Source organism: Diorhabda carinulata, chromosome 9 (genome assembly GCF_026250575.1).
Source record: "Diorhabda carinulata isolate Delta chromosome 9, icDioCari1.1, whole genome shotgun sequence".
Lineage (NCBI taxonomy): Eukaryota > Metazoa > Arthropoda > Insecta > Coleoptera > Chrysomelidae > Diorhabda > Diorhabda carinulata.
Window position 1 is genome coordinate 19163812 of NC_079468.1, and position 14237 is coordinate 19178048.

The 14237-nt window shown below is 32.2% G+C and overlaps 1 pseudogene; it reads right to left on the minus strand.

The window, feature by feature from the left end:
* Positions 1-3001: 3001 nt before the first annotated feature.
* On the minus strand, positions 3002-13479 carry LOC130897735 (elongation factor 1-alpha-like; annotated as a pseudogene).
* Positions 13480-14237: the final 758 nt, after the last annotated feature.

Genomic DNA, 14237 nt, shown 5'->3' on the forward strand with positions numbered 1-14237 from the left:
CTCAATTGTTGATAAATAGAGAAGAAGTATTTTGTTAACAGCAAATTCATTAAAGGGCCTTAAGTTCTGGATTCATTGATCAGGATTAATTTATGAACCTATTATGATCCCGATAGTATGTTTTCAATACATCAATGAAAGATTACACACACGGAAATGGATTTTTCATTATTATGATATATTTTTCTTGTATTATAGGTCTGATCTTCGTCCGGCCCTGATTTATACTAGGGTAGATGAGGAGTACGCTCTAATTCTATGTGCCTTTGGGACACTAACGTCAACTTTAACGATATATGAACTCATAAAGGAGGAGTAAGATCATATCTAGAATGTAGATTGTTATAAATAACCCGTTCATAAATCAAAATATTCACCTACACTTTCTTGGATAATCATTAAGAATACTGAAAGAACGTTGAAATACGTATTTCTGTTTGCGTTCAAAAGAGATTATTACTGAAATGATATGAGAATTTTGGTGGTAAATTTTGCTGTTTTTCAATTCTAATTCCAATATCAATAACCTCAAAGATAAAACTTCTTATTATATACTTTTCTTGATCAGTAAAATAGAATTATAACAATTTCAAACTAGTTTTATCATTTAAACCTATAAAACGAAAATGACGTCTTGAAAAGCAGAACAACTATTGAAACATAAAGAAAGTTTGCGGAAAATAATATGGCATTAATTCGGAAAGGTATTTATTTGCATAAAATATATAAGAAAAAAGATGAAAGCAATAATAGACGGAATAGATGATAGCAAATTTCAAATTGATTTATGTCGACGGCTTCTAGTAATAATATTACATGAAAGTTGTCTGTCAAAATTCGTTTCATAGACCTATAATTGTTAACGTGTGAGTATTGGAGAGTATCTTCAATTTTACTGGAAGTGTTTGACGTATTACAAGAGATTCCTTCATTTCAATAAGCACAATTTTGTGTTCTCCGTCATGTTATGAAAAGTACAATCAGAATCGAAAAGGAAGGCGAAGACGTCGACGAGTTTTTGAAAAAGACTTAATCAATCACCAGTTTCCTATCTTAACCTATGAGAGATATCGAATGTCCTGATCAACACGACGTCTTTCATACATCAATCGAGGAGAGACTGAATATCCTTCCAAATAGAAAGTAATTCTTTGCTGCAAAAGAAAAAAAAAATTGATTAGAAAATGGTGGAGAAAGTGGAGCTTTTCATTGTTTTCGTTACGGTCAAATACACTGTTCATGTTTATCATAAAACAGTGGTTGGGCCTGTTAGTCGTTTAGGCAGCTGAGAATCAAAACGTGGATGAATCAAGCTTTGTCATTCAGAATCAAATCCATGGTAAATTGAAAACTTGTTGAATATTATAGAAGATAATGATTTGTGTGTGCATCGGAATTCAGAGCAGCTTTTATGGTAAGCTGGGTGAATATTCAAATATTACTTTTGAAAAGGTGGAAAAGGAATATAGATAAAATTGATTATCTAGTGCATAATGTTCTAGTTGTACAGAATCGTTTTTAACAGGCTAGAAGACGTTGAAGATAAATCTGCTCGTGTAGAGCCTCTACTTAAAAAACTTCTTAATCAAAAGTATGCTCAGATAAAGTTCAGTAATTGATTCGGATAGGCTCCAAAAGCAAGGCTGCCGCAGTTATCGTGATGTACTTAGTTTTGTTAATTGATTTTCAATTCCGTCACATAATATTTAATGAAACTTGATGTTAGGGATTTGTTCACTTTTACTTGTATAGTTTTGATTACAGGAAGCCGTGATGTAATGGCATATTGTTTAGCAATGTGCAATATTGATCTATACAATATTTTTTCTTGCACGCTATCTTGTAGAATGTCGAGCGGCCTTAATGATTTTGTGTGAAAAGATGTGTAAAGAAGCGACTATAATCTCACAGATGAAGAAAAGATCAATTGAAGAAACCGTAATGTTGATCTCATTGAAAGGATTCCCAATGAACAGAATTCTCATTTGAATCCTTGTAACTTTCTGCTGTCCCCAAAATTGAAACTACATCAATAATATGATTTTAGAAATTGATCAGAGCTTTCGTTAATAGAAAATTACATTCAATAATTCAATAATAATTCTTGGTATTATCTGTACTTTCTAGAAGTAAGCTGATCAGATTTCTCAATCTTGTTTTATTCTGTTCACATCGAATTTTGGCCATATTAATAACATAATTATCTTCATGTAATTACTTGTATTTACAAATAAACTACTTTCCCAAAAAGTGAATGAAATAAGGAAACAAAAGACAGATAAGTAGATGGCATTAAATTAACAGAAAAGAACTCAAATCCATGTACGATTTCACAATAACAACGATAAATATCAAGACTTCAACTGGGGGTTATCTGCAAATTGAGTCTGATGTTAATGGGATTTTGCTGTCTCTTCTACGGTGGCCAATGTTTGCAGTGACGCTCTTATCGATATTTGCGGACAAGAAACAATGGAATGGCTACGAAATTACATCGATATTGCGACTTATTTGAACGACTTCATTAGTAGCAGAAAAGGGCCTTATAAGGAGGCTGTAAAGGTAGAGTGTGAGGGCAGATTGTGATGTGACGTGGGAAATGAGTCTCGTTTATCTTTTTTACATTCCGTGCTTCATTACGACTAATCGAAAGAAAAAAATAAGGATTCTCAATAAAAAAAAACTATTTAAGATGTCTCAATACTTACTAATTGAAACGTCTAAAGAAATTCCTTTACTTTGTTTCTAATTATATCAAATTCTTAGAAGATGTATGAATGATACGAATTTTTTAAAATTATTTGAACCCATTCTGGTTTCGTGAAATCGAAATTATTATTTTTCTCTTATTACATGAACAACACATCAATATTGATTATTGCTGCACGTTGAGAACAATTTCAAAGAAACTCAAGAAATATAATTGTTTTTCTTCTTAAAGTCAAAGTAAATAACGTTTGAAAAAGTGAATATATGAAAATTAGCGTCAAGTTGACAAAGGTTACTTATTCTTTTGTACTTTTTCTGTAGCTTTTATGACTTTTCCTGCACCAGGATCTTTGAAGCTTATACTCTTGATGACTAGATTGACAATGGCAGCATCACCAGATTTGATGTCTTTGGGGATATCTTCAGTTGTCTTTCCAGAATGATCTACTTTTTCTTTGATTTCAGCAAATTTACAGGCAATGTGGACTGTGTGACAATCGGGGATAGGAATTTAACCATTGGAAATTTGACCAGGATTATGACTTGAGCGGTGAAGTCTGATGCTCTCTTTGGTGGATTTTTTTTGGAGTCTGCAGCAACAGATTTTACTTCTGTGGTCAAGTTATCTGGGGCAAAAACTACTACCATAACTGATTTTAAAACACCAGTTTCAACACGACCAACTGTTACCGTTACCAATACCACCAATTTTGTAGACGTTCTGAAGTGGAAGTCGAAGAGGGCGACTCGGGAGGAGAATGGTATCTAGAGCATCAATCAAACATTCACCATAAGCTTTTTCACGTTCATCTCTTGAACCATGGCATTTTGTCAGATTGCTCCAACATGTCATATTCGTGCCTTCCTGAAATTGGTACGAAAGCAACGGCAACAGGGTTGTAACCAATCTTCTTAATATAAGAGGAAACGTATTTCTTGATTTCTTCAAAATGCACTTCGCTGTATCGTGGTTCATTGGAGTCCATTTTGTTTACACCAACAATAAGTTGTTTTACTCCAAGTGTGAATACAAGAAGTGCGTGTCCACGTGTTTGTCCATTCTTAGAAATACCTGCCTTGAATTCTCCAGTACCAGAAGCTACAATAAGAACTGCACAATAAGCTTAAGATGTTCCAATAATCATGTTTTCGATGAAATCTCTTTGCCCTGGTGCATATTGTTTTAAAAATTGTTCAGTTAAGGACGAGTAACGGTCCTGATGTTTTCTGAGATATGCGAAAGTGCTAAATTTACTATTTTAGAGACTGTGCCATTCTTGTAATACCTGCAAAGATACAAAATGTAAGAAATTATGAGGATCAACAGTAGGAAGGCATATAACTAGATAGAATTGGTAGAGTACTACAAAATTGGAACCAATAAGGTGAGTCAATTGTGTTTTAACTGATGTTCTTTCGTCTTATCTACTAGAAACTTTTTTCATTAAAATGTTTTCACTTCAAATCTTCTATTTATTAAACACAACTTAACTGTTAGCACTACAATAAACTGAGTATATTGTGTGGGAAAATCACATAAATAGAAGTATCTTCATTACTTTCAATTTCAAAAGAAATTACCTGAACAATACCTGAGGGCTTAAAATGAAAAATGAGAAAATCAATACAGTTTCTCTAAATTCTTAACCATCCCTCCAGTAAAAAGTCCATATATTTACGAAAACGACAAATTCAAAGGTGCCGACTTTATCACGAGACCATTACTAACCCTTTCAAGTTCTCGTTAGCAAATGCTTAAGGCGTTTACCACCCTCATAGTATCTCAGCCCTTATTAAACTTAGTGTATCTCAAGTTGAAATATAATACCTTCAAGGCAATTTCGTTGATTCAAACACACTTTGTTTTGTCCGCCCTCGCATATTATGTATGTTATAATTTTTAACACATATTTTCTTATTTTGTACAGATTTAAAAATCGAAATACTTTCTTTGAATTGAGCAGTAGAGCTACATTTCTTGATAGGGCGTTTCTTCTACAAGAACAGTAACTTTTTCCATGAAATAATCGTGGTTTTTTCTTGAAGTTTACCTTAACAATTTCAGCAAAAAATGTCATCATAAAGGTTGACATTTTAATGGTGAGCTTACTCAGAACGTGTTGTCACACGAGTTTTATTTGAGTTTTTTACAGACACATTCATTTGGTCAAAAATGGAATAACATCATGAACATTTTCGTCCTAATATTTTCTATGACTTTCGACATGGATTAAACCAACAGCAGAGTGCGATGAAGCATCATTTCGAGCCACAGTCTTTCGCTGGTTTTCCTAATGAAATTGTGTTCGCACTTCGCTACAGGATGAATTTTGTGAAGGTCGTCCAGAATCGCTAGAAAATATGTTGTTGATGCTGTTTTAGAAAACTGCTGTGACGAATCATGGATCTATGAGCTCGAAACTAAACAACAATGGACTGGATGGGTCTTTCAAGACGAGCTAAATCCAACAAAAAATCTTCGCGCACGAAGCACCTCGAAACAAATGGTCGCCTGGTTTTTTGGAATAAATGGACATGGACAATCAATTCTGAATGGTACACCAGTATTTATTTGCCAGAAGTGCTCGAAAACATCAGGGAAACCACGACAATTTTAGCTCCCACAAATCAGTTCAAACAAAAACGCTTTTGAACAGTCAAAACATCTAATTGATTGGTCGTCCGCCCAAGAGTCCTTGTTTTGCACCCAATGATTTCTTCCCATTCCAGCAGATCAAAAATAAATTGCGATGTCAACGTGAAGCTGCGGTTGATCCGTTGAAATCACATGTTTTGGAGGTACCTCCATTCCTCCAAAATGTATTGGAGGAATGTATGTATTTCAAAACCTAAATAAAAACCTTCACATTGCAATATCTATGTATGATATTGACTAATCGTGATATACCCTGTATATGTATAGTGAAGTTCTTCATATTTTCATATAATTTTGTAGTTTATTCTCCTTCATGACACAAACAATTTAGCTTGTTAATTATTGATATCTATTAGAAATTCATGATTGAAATAATAATTTTGAAAGAATGATTCCAAAACATATAAATAAAAAATGAAACTTGCATCCTCCAGCGTATATTATTTGACTTCAATTGGATATATGTTCAGGTTCAAAGATATAATACAAGCCACGAGAGATATATAGATCCAGTGTTCCAGTTTTATTTTGTCGTGAGTGATATACCGCCTCATATTGTTAAATATAAACGTTGCACTTTCCTGTAATTAATCAAGAATAACTTCTTACGGCGACAATAAACAAACATTCTTAACATTTAAAAGAAGTACTAATACGCTTTAAGGACGGTTTACAAATTACACAATTAATCGTTCATTGAAAATTTATATCAAAAATAAACTACAAACCAACAAGCGATGTTTTAAGTGACATCTATTAGTGTTATAATAGCCGACAATTCTTTTTTGTACCGGATTAATGTGGTTCCAATTTGTAATACGGACAGAGTAGTACCGTTTAAGTCAGTAGCAGCATCACTTGGATAATATGAACACATTTTCATCTTCAATGTTGACCAACTACCAGTCGATCATGAATAAAGTTATATTTTGATAATAAAACAAAAAATTTATAGATTTTAATGATTAGAAGATAGTTCGAATAATTAGTTTTTATTTATATACGTCTTCTTTGAAATAGTTTAAATTCAACCAAAACGTAATTTCTAGAATTCCTACTTCAAAATAAGACAAACAAATGGACATTATAGATCTAATTTCATCATAAATTTGATGGTTTCCATTCAAACGAAGTAGCTTTTTCGATATATGATGGAAAACTGTTTGAATACAACTCTGTTTTATTTATTACTACCGCAATGGTTTTATAATCTATATAAATGACTTTATGGAGAGTGATGATACTTTTTCTCGTATTATTGTGCATACATACATTAACACTCCTTAAAACCGCGATTACAAGAAATTTGTTGTCACGTCTTAAAACGTTATTATTATTTTTTTATTACATTCGACATTGTTTAATTATGAAGAGAATAGTTGAATTACTGTCGAATAGAAGATTTAGGGTTTTAAATTAACAATAAGTGGGACTTATAGTAAAAGATCAAGTTATACACCCGAGTTTTTCCTACTTATTATTTTTTTATCTCTCTGCTTATTCAGGCCTCGAATAGAGGCTCCTTGCATATTTTTTATTTGGCTATTGAACCAACTCATGAATCTGCATAATTGTTAAAAGCCTGAAGTTGGTACTTAATGGTGTGGAGACAAAAAATCTGTACAATTTCAGACAGCTTAGCATTGTCTGAGATGTTATTAAGTGTATCTCGTTTTCATATGTGATGGGAATAGCTAGACAAACAATTATTTATATCTGCCGGCGTGTTGAGACAAGTGTTTCGATTGAAGGAAATTCAGGATCAGGCAAAAAAGCAGAAGAATGCCGAAAAATGCCGAAAAAGAAAAGAAAAGCTTTGGTTAAGGCGGCTCAAGGAAAACTAGGAGTCAGTTTGCGAAAATTGGGTGGAAAATTTAAAATCGATGAGAAATATGTAAGCAACATTCTAAAAGAACAGAATGTAGTTCAAAAATCATCACCCAAATATTCTGAGAATCAAAAAATGCAACAAAAATCAAAACGAGCTTTCGCCCACTAACGTTTGGAAATCATTATCAACGACAAATAATATTTCACTTTTATCGAGAGTGAAACGGCGAATAATGAGATTTATTATTTTCAAAAAGGCGATTCTCCAGGCAATTTAGGAAAAATCGCTTAATTTTCCACGATATATGTGAAACTTTGTATTTCGGTGGTGGAAAGAGTGTACAAAGACATATCTTTATCCGTGGTCTGAAATAATTTTTTGTCAAAAACACCTATAATGTGTTCAATCCTATTTTTCTTGTCATAAAAAACCTACAAAAGTATATGCTGCACGTTGTTTCAAGTTGTGAATTAGTTCGAGAGATAAACGAAAATAACAATGACTATTGTTGTTTCTAGATAAACAATTATAAAGGAGTTTATTTATTGTCATTGAGTCTTGTGATTGTGGCGTGTGCAAAAGCTGGAGATTGTACATTTAATGGTTTATGACTTATGACCTTATAAACAAACTAACAGCAATAACAAAAAACTTGGTCTATGCGTTGCGTATGCGAAAAAATGGAACTTTGCAAACAAGGGAATTTTTTTTTCAAAAATTTATATTTATAAGGTCTTAAGTCATGAACCATTAAACGTTCAATCTCCAGCTTTTGCACACGTCATTTTTTGATAGTTCATAATATTTTGGCACAATTATAAGACTCAATGACGATAACTAAACTCCTTTATAATTGTTTATCTAGAAACAACAATAGTCATTGTTATTTTCGTTTATCTCTTGAACTAATTCATATTTTTCAACGTGCAGAATCTACGTTTGTAGGTTTTTTAATGACAAGAAAAAAAAATTAACTTTTTTTATGTAAAGTCACCAGCAACGAAGCTATGAGGAGAAATGAGAAATTGACTTAAAATTCGACACATATACGTGTTTTTGACAATGATAAAAAATTATTTCAGACCACGGATATGACATTGTATACACTTTCCACCACCGAAATACAAAGTTCCACATATATCGTGGAAAACTAAGCAAAATGATGATTTTTGGGCTACGGGGAAATAAATTCTGTTTTAGAAAAAACAAATAGTTCAACTGTGCGTGGCGATATAATCGTGGTATTCTGTAAATTATGTAACCGCCATAATATATGATTGAAGAGATTATAAATAGAAAGTATACTGAAGGAAATTGTGGTCAGGTATAGTAACTGCTCATTATACAAGGATATTATGTGAGATTTTCCAGAGTTGATATTCCGTTAATTGAGAAGTCTAGGAATGTTCCTAATGTGTCTTAACTGAGCTTCAAATTTGAAACGAAACGTATATTCTGAAGGTTCGAAGTAGCTACATATGGAGAATTAAAATAGAGAATTTTGAGCAAACTCGGGGAAACACCAGATTCAGTATATCATAATTCAAGCGATATTCAAAAATAAAAATCAGGAAAGCGAGCCGAATGATTCATTTATATAAAATGTGTGTAATTATAGTGTAGTCATTTTTTCATGGAGTAAAGTGCAAATCATTTTATTGAAACAAACAGATTTTAAGGATTTTTTGTCCTCAGGCCCTTATGAAGATCCTAATGACCGTAGTCGATCAGCTGCAATTTACTTCACTTTACCTAATAGTGGTGATATTGACCATGTTTGTGGACCTACATTTATGGAAGCTTTCAATGTGATCAGGAGACATATTTCAACCCTTGCGAAGATGAAGAAATTAGGTCAAACCATTTTTATGACTACGACGTACATAGTCAATTTACTCTCGATCCTCAATGACTGCAGGTTACTGCACTTCACATAAACAGTATTAGTTGTGGCAAATCCTGCCTTTAATATCCAATAAATATCTGAAATGTTTCTTAATGAATATCCAGAGAGTCAAGAAATATTCAAATCGGAATTATAGGAACGTTTTTGTAACAGATTATTCTAGTTTCTCATTTAGGTGACCTCGTAACACGTGTCTAGTGTGCGATAATGGAATATCTTCGAATTTACTTTACACACTCAATAGAGTCGATAGGAACAAATAACAACATGGATTGATAATAATGTTTCGCCAAATCGAAAATCATAAAATAGTTTTCTCTCATTTTTTTTGGTTCCACTTGATTCATAAGAAAGTATCAACCACAATTTCTTAGATAACTGTTACAATTTTCTTGTACAGTTCATGGTTATTTTGTCCTTATCGAAAAGTGCAGAAAAGTATTCGTGCCTATAGTTTTTCCAGATTAATAATCCATTTGGAGTAACATATATATGGATATTATTTACAATTCAAGCAACTAATGATTCTGTGTTAAGCTTGAAAGCGGTCCAGAGTTTTTGGATATCTAAAACACTCCAATATTGAAAACGGGTGTACAAAAAATTAAGCTGAAAGAATAGCCCCATATCAACAAAAAAACATTTAGAATCAATGATTCTGTTTTTGTTTAAGCAGGAGCATAAAGTAAGTTGGAATTTCTGGAACCGTTGGCTAGGTTGACTGAGGGTCTCAGGAAGTCTCTGAAGACGATAACTTGGTTATCGAAACGCGCGTCAGACAATGTAAATGTGAGTGTTGGTGTAGGGTGATTTAAACAGTGTATTCAGTAGGAGCATAAAGATTTTCACATCTAAGTATTGAAATAAGTTTGTCTTTGTATTTAATACTCAGTACTTATCCCGCTTGTTTATTAGAAATTTTTTATTCTATACTATTTGAGTACTACTGATTAAAATTGTGTATTGTGATTTTTCACTCCTTTTGGATAGACTCATTTCAATTAATAACTGTTTCGAATAATTTTATTAAGAATATTATATCCTAGCAAACTAGAAGTGAAGAAAATATAAATGGTTAATACTAAAGTGAGAATAAGCGTCCAAATCAGTGACACTTTCACAGAATATTTCTATTGTTCTGTCACATATTTAACGCCAACAAAAGACAATTGCTATTGATGGTCATCCATTAATGGGATAGTACAACATAGATTAGATATTAGAGACCTAACACCTAAAATGGTTTTTCGACTTAATTAATAGTGGCCAACTGAGTTGAGATATGGCGCCTTAATAAGATATCAAACGTCAAAACTCGATGATAACGGGGTGTTTAAAAGTCCTGTTTTGTATACAGAGTGTTATCGGTCTGGTTGTAACTAAGTAATGGAAATGAAAGATTATGTCCTGTTCAAATGGTTAAAAAGCGCTTTAGTTTGATCGTAAATTGGTTTTATTGGACTGATAAGAGTTCGATTGTTACCTTTCCTGTGTAAAATTAATTCAAGGAGAATGTGGTTAAAAGATAAGACGTTCAAATAATACTTTATTGCGTGCGTGAAACCGATAACGGATAAATTCTCATTATTTTGACATAAACTTCAAGTGATATGAGTCGTACAGAGTCAAAAGAACTGTAAAATTCAAGGTCTCATTAATAAGTAAAATTTTTTAGTTATGAAATGGGACAATTCTTATGAAAGTTGATGCTCCGTCCATTCCAATCACTAGATAAAATGGAGGTATTTTACATTTTATCTCAGTAGCTTCGCATGTTTATGAAGTTATTACATTTCATAGGTTTTTAAAGGAATATACAAATTGTATGTATTCGCAAAGTAGTAACATATATTTTTAACCAACAAGTATAAATGCTCTTTAAAACGCAGTGCACTCAAAAGGTTTTGAATCTTCAATGAACAATGTCAGTTGGTATCAGAATTTATCGGTAATCGTCAAGGTTACTTAATTTAGGAAATTGTTCATAAATGTTCGAAAGTAATTTCAATTCAAACTTATATAAAATAGTGCTACGACAAAAAAATGATCATTCATCATAACCACGTGCTCTATGTTTATCTATATCATAGGTCTACTTGTAAAACTTCTACTACCTCCAGTAGATTATTTACTGTTTATAAAAATGCTAGGAGTAACTCTGAGTAATATGGAGTCAAATATTTGGACCACCCTCTCTTTTAAGACTATAGCGACTACAAGTTGATAAGACTAGAAGATTGTGGATCTCGCAGTGACAGATATTCGGTTTCTTCAGTATTCTGCTAATGGAAAAATCTATTACCAACTAGATTCTTAAGAACAATATAAAGAGTTACTTCTTCTAGAAGCTCTTTAACCTTCCATTAGGCGCGCGGGTATTTCTAACGTATTTGGTCGCGTTGTATCTAGCAGATACATATATCAAATAATTTTTTTTTGTTATTATTATTTTTAATATATTAATACAGCAAATTTTATATGAATACTTTTTTTCTCCACTTTTAATTTAACATTTTTGCAAAAGTAATTATTTTATATGTAAAATGTGTAAAATTTTAATTAGGTTATCGCCAGAACTAGGTTTAAAGTTACATTATTTATTGAAAATATTTTACAAACTTATAAAATAAAATTTATACGGAATAATCACCCTCTTCAATTTCTTTATTATAACATTTATTACAAATTATATTTGTATGGAGTTTTATACATAAATGAATTCCACATTTTTTACAACAATATGCAGACACTGACGTTTTCTTATTTTCTACATAGCATGGTTCGCATCGTTTTCTTTTACTTGGTCCAGGTGTTGCCTCTTGAACTTCTTGTTGTACTTTTGTACTTCCAAGGTTTTGTAATTTTTGAGCAAATCTTTGGTTTGTCGTGGAAGACTTTTTATTTGGGCCCTCACTTTTAGTTGTTCGTCTAGCAAGGCTATTTTTTCAAATATTCTCTTCTTGTGACAAACGTATTTTTGTTTCCAAGAAATATCACCCGCGAGTTGATTCCAGCTACGTTCAGTAAATGGTAAAAAATTACCATAGGCCACCTCTTAGTTGATCTAGCAACATTATAAGTAGCGCAAAGCTTGTCGACCACACCAACGCCGGATTTTGTGTTGTTATAAAATGATATTATTTCTGGCTTTTTTGAAGCATCTTCTTTCACTTCGTTCGACGCCACAACGTTTAATTTTTTGTATATCCAAATAAACAAATAAACACTTAAAAACAATAAAATTTACGTTTGGATAATTACAAAACGTCAAAATGAACGAGAACTTGTCCCAACTAAATCTGAAGATAAACTGCCGCTTTTGGTCGCGCTGTATCTAGCAGATACAAATCCGGCGGTTGAACGGGTTTAGGGTGGCCAGGGGTTGTAAAAGTGAAATCAGCCGATTGTACTTCTAGCTAGGAAAGGCTTCGAGATACATCTGCCGAGAACTACTGCAAATCTCCATTTTCTAGAGCTATTACATAAATAAATATTTAGCAAAAAGTTAGCCATGTATCTCGTAGATACACGCGCGACTAATGGAAGGTTAATTGAGAAGAAGTTCTAGAAGGTCAAACATGAAACTTAAGATAATATAAATAGCATTAAAGAACAATTTGATTTGCCGAGTTTGTACTCGGAGACAGATTGAAACCATCACGAAAATAGAGCAATCATCTTCAATAACTAAAATACACTATACCATAATTCTTCCACTTATTTCTTGACAAATCTTCTCTTATTTTTTCTCATCTAGTTAAAATCGCTTCAAACTATGGTTGTCTTAATAATCGAAAAGATCAACAAAAGGATCTGCATGTTTGGTTGGCGACATACCATGTGTATAAGAAATGAGTGATCTTATTTTAAATTGCATATAAATATGTAGATAAAGTCTCAATTCAATTCAACTTTACGCCAACTGGTTAATAAATCCGGACTTTTCAATGATCCAAAGTATTTTTTTGAACTACAACCCCTTAATAAATGATAAAAAGTGAAACTTTAGAACTCTATACTCATAGAGTTCTTACGTCTAGATAATTTAAAGTGAATCTCAATATTTTTATATAAATATGTATATAACAATTAAGATATTCCCAATTGTTAATAAGAAAGCCCTATATGTACTATGTAAAGTACCAGTGATCGAACCTATAAAATCACAACCCAAAGAAAGTTATTAGAAGAAGTCGTTCCAAAAGATAAAAATAATTCAATTCCAATAAATTCAATGCTCCCATTAATCCGTCATATTCACCCAAGTAGTGTTTGGACTTTAGTTTCCATCCACTTTAAGCAATCAAATAAATTCAAAAGTTGGCACTACACAATTTAATAAGTCGGTTCCATTGTCGTTACATAAAATTTCCTTCCGCAGTCAAGGTCTGAGAGAAAATGTCTACTATAGTGAGTAAAGTCCAGAAGAGTATTGCGCATGCTGTCAGTTATCGATTGCTAGTGAGCAGGCTTAAGTAGTAGAGCTTAGCTGCATAAGGTTCTTAGACTGTTGATTATTCTGAATTAACGGGTAGTATCCTATATAATGATCAAGCATTGGATGAAATGATTAGATGGTGAAACTATAGTTAAAATTACTGAAAATATTTTTCTTGTGATCGTAAAAAAGTTAACACCTAGCAACTTCAAATGAACAGTCAACAGTTTTCGTTATTTATTCTATTCCTATATTAAATTCGATATTTTTCTTCTTAGTTTGATTGATTAATTATGAAATAAGTAGCAAGTTTTATTTTTATTGTGTTAATTAGTTTCATTATATTTTTCTATTCAAACCCGTAGGAAGTCAAGCTCACACTATATTTTTTTATCCTCAATTTTCTTACAAGTTTTTTTTTCTTAAACATCGCGAATTCGACGAAGGAGTGGTCTATACTTTGATTACCCTTTAATTAGGGCTAAATGTTATAAATGCATCTACTACCCAGATAAACGTTGAAAAATGATGCAGTTTAAAATAAAAAAATTATTGCGTGGGGGTTCCAGACACAATGGTTCTAAGGACAGGAAATACTCATACAAAATGATAGATAATTTGCTTACCTTAATTATAAAAAATAACATGTTATCCTAGTTTCAGGAATATTAGATCAAATTTTTGTCAAACTATACGT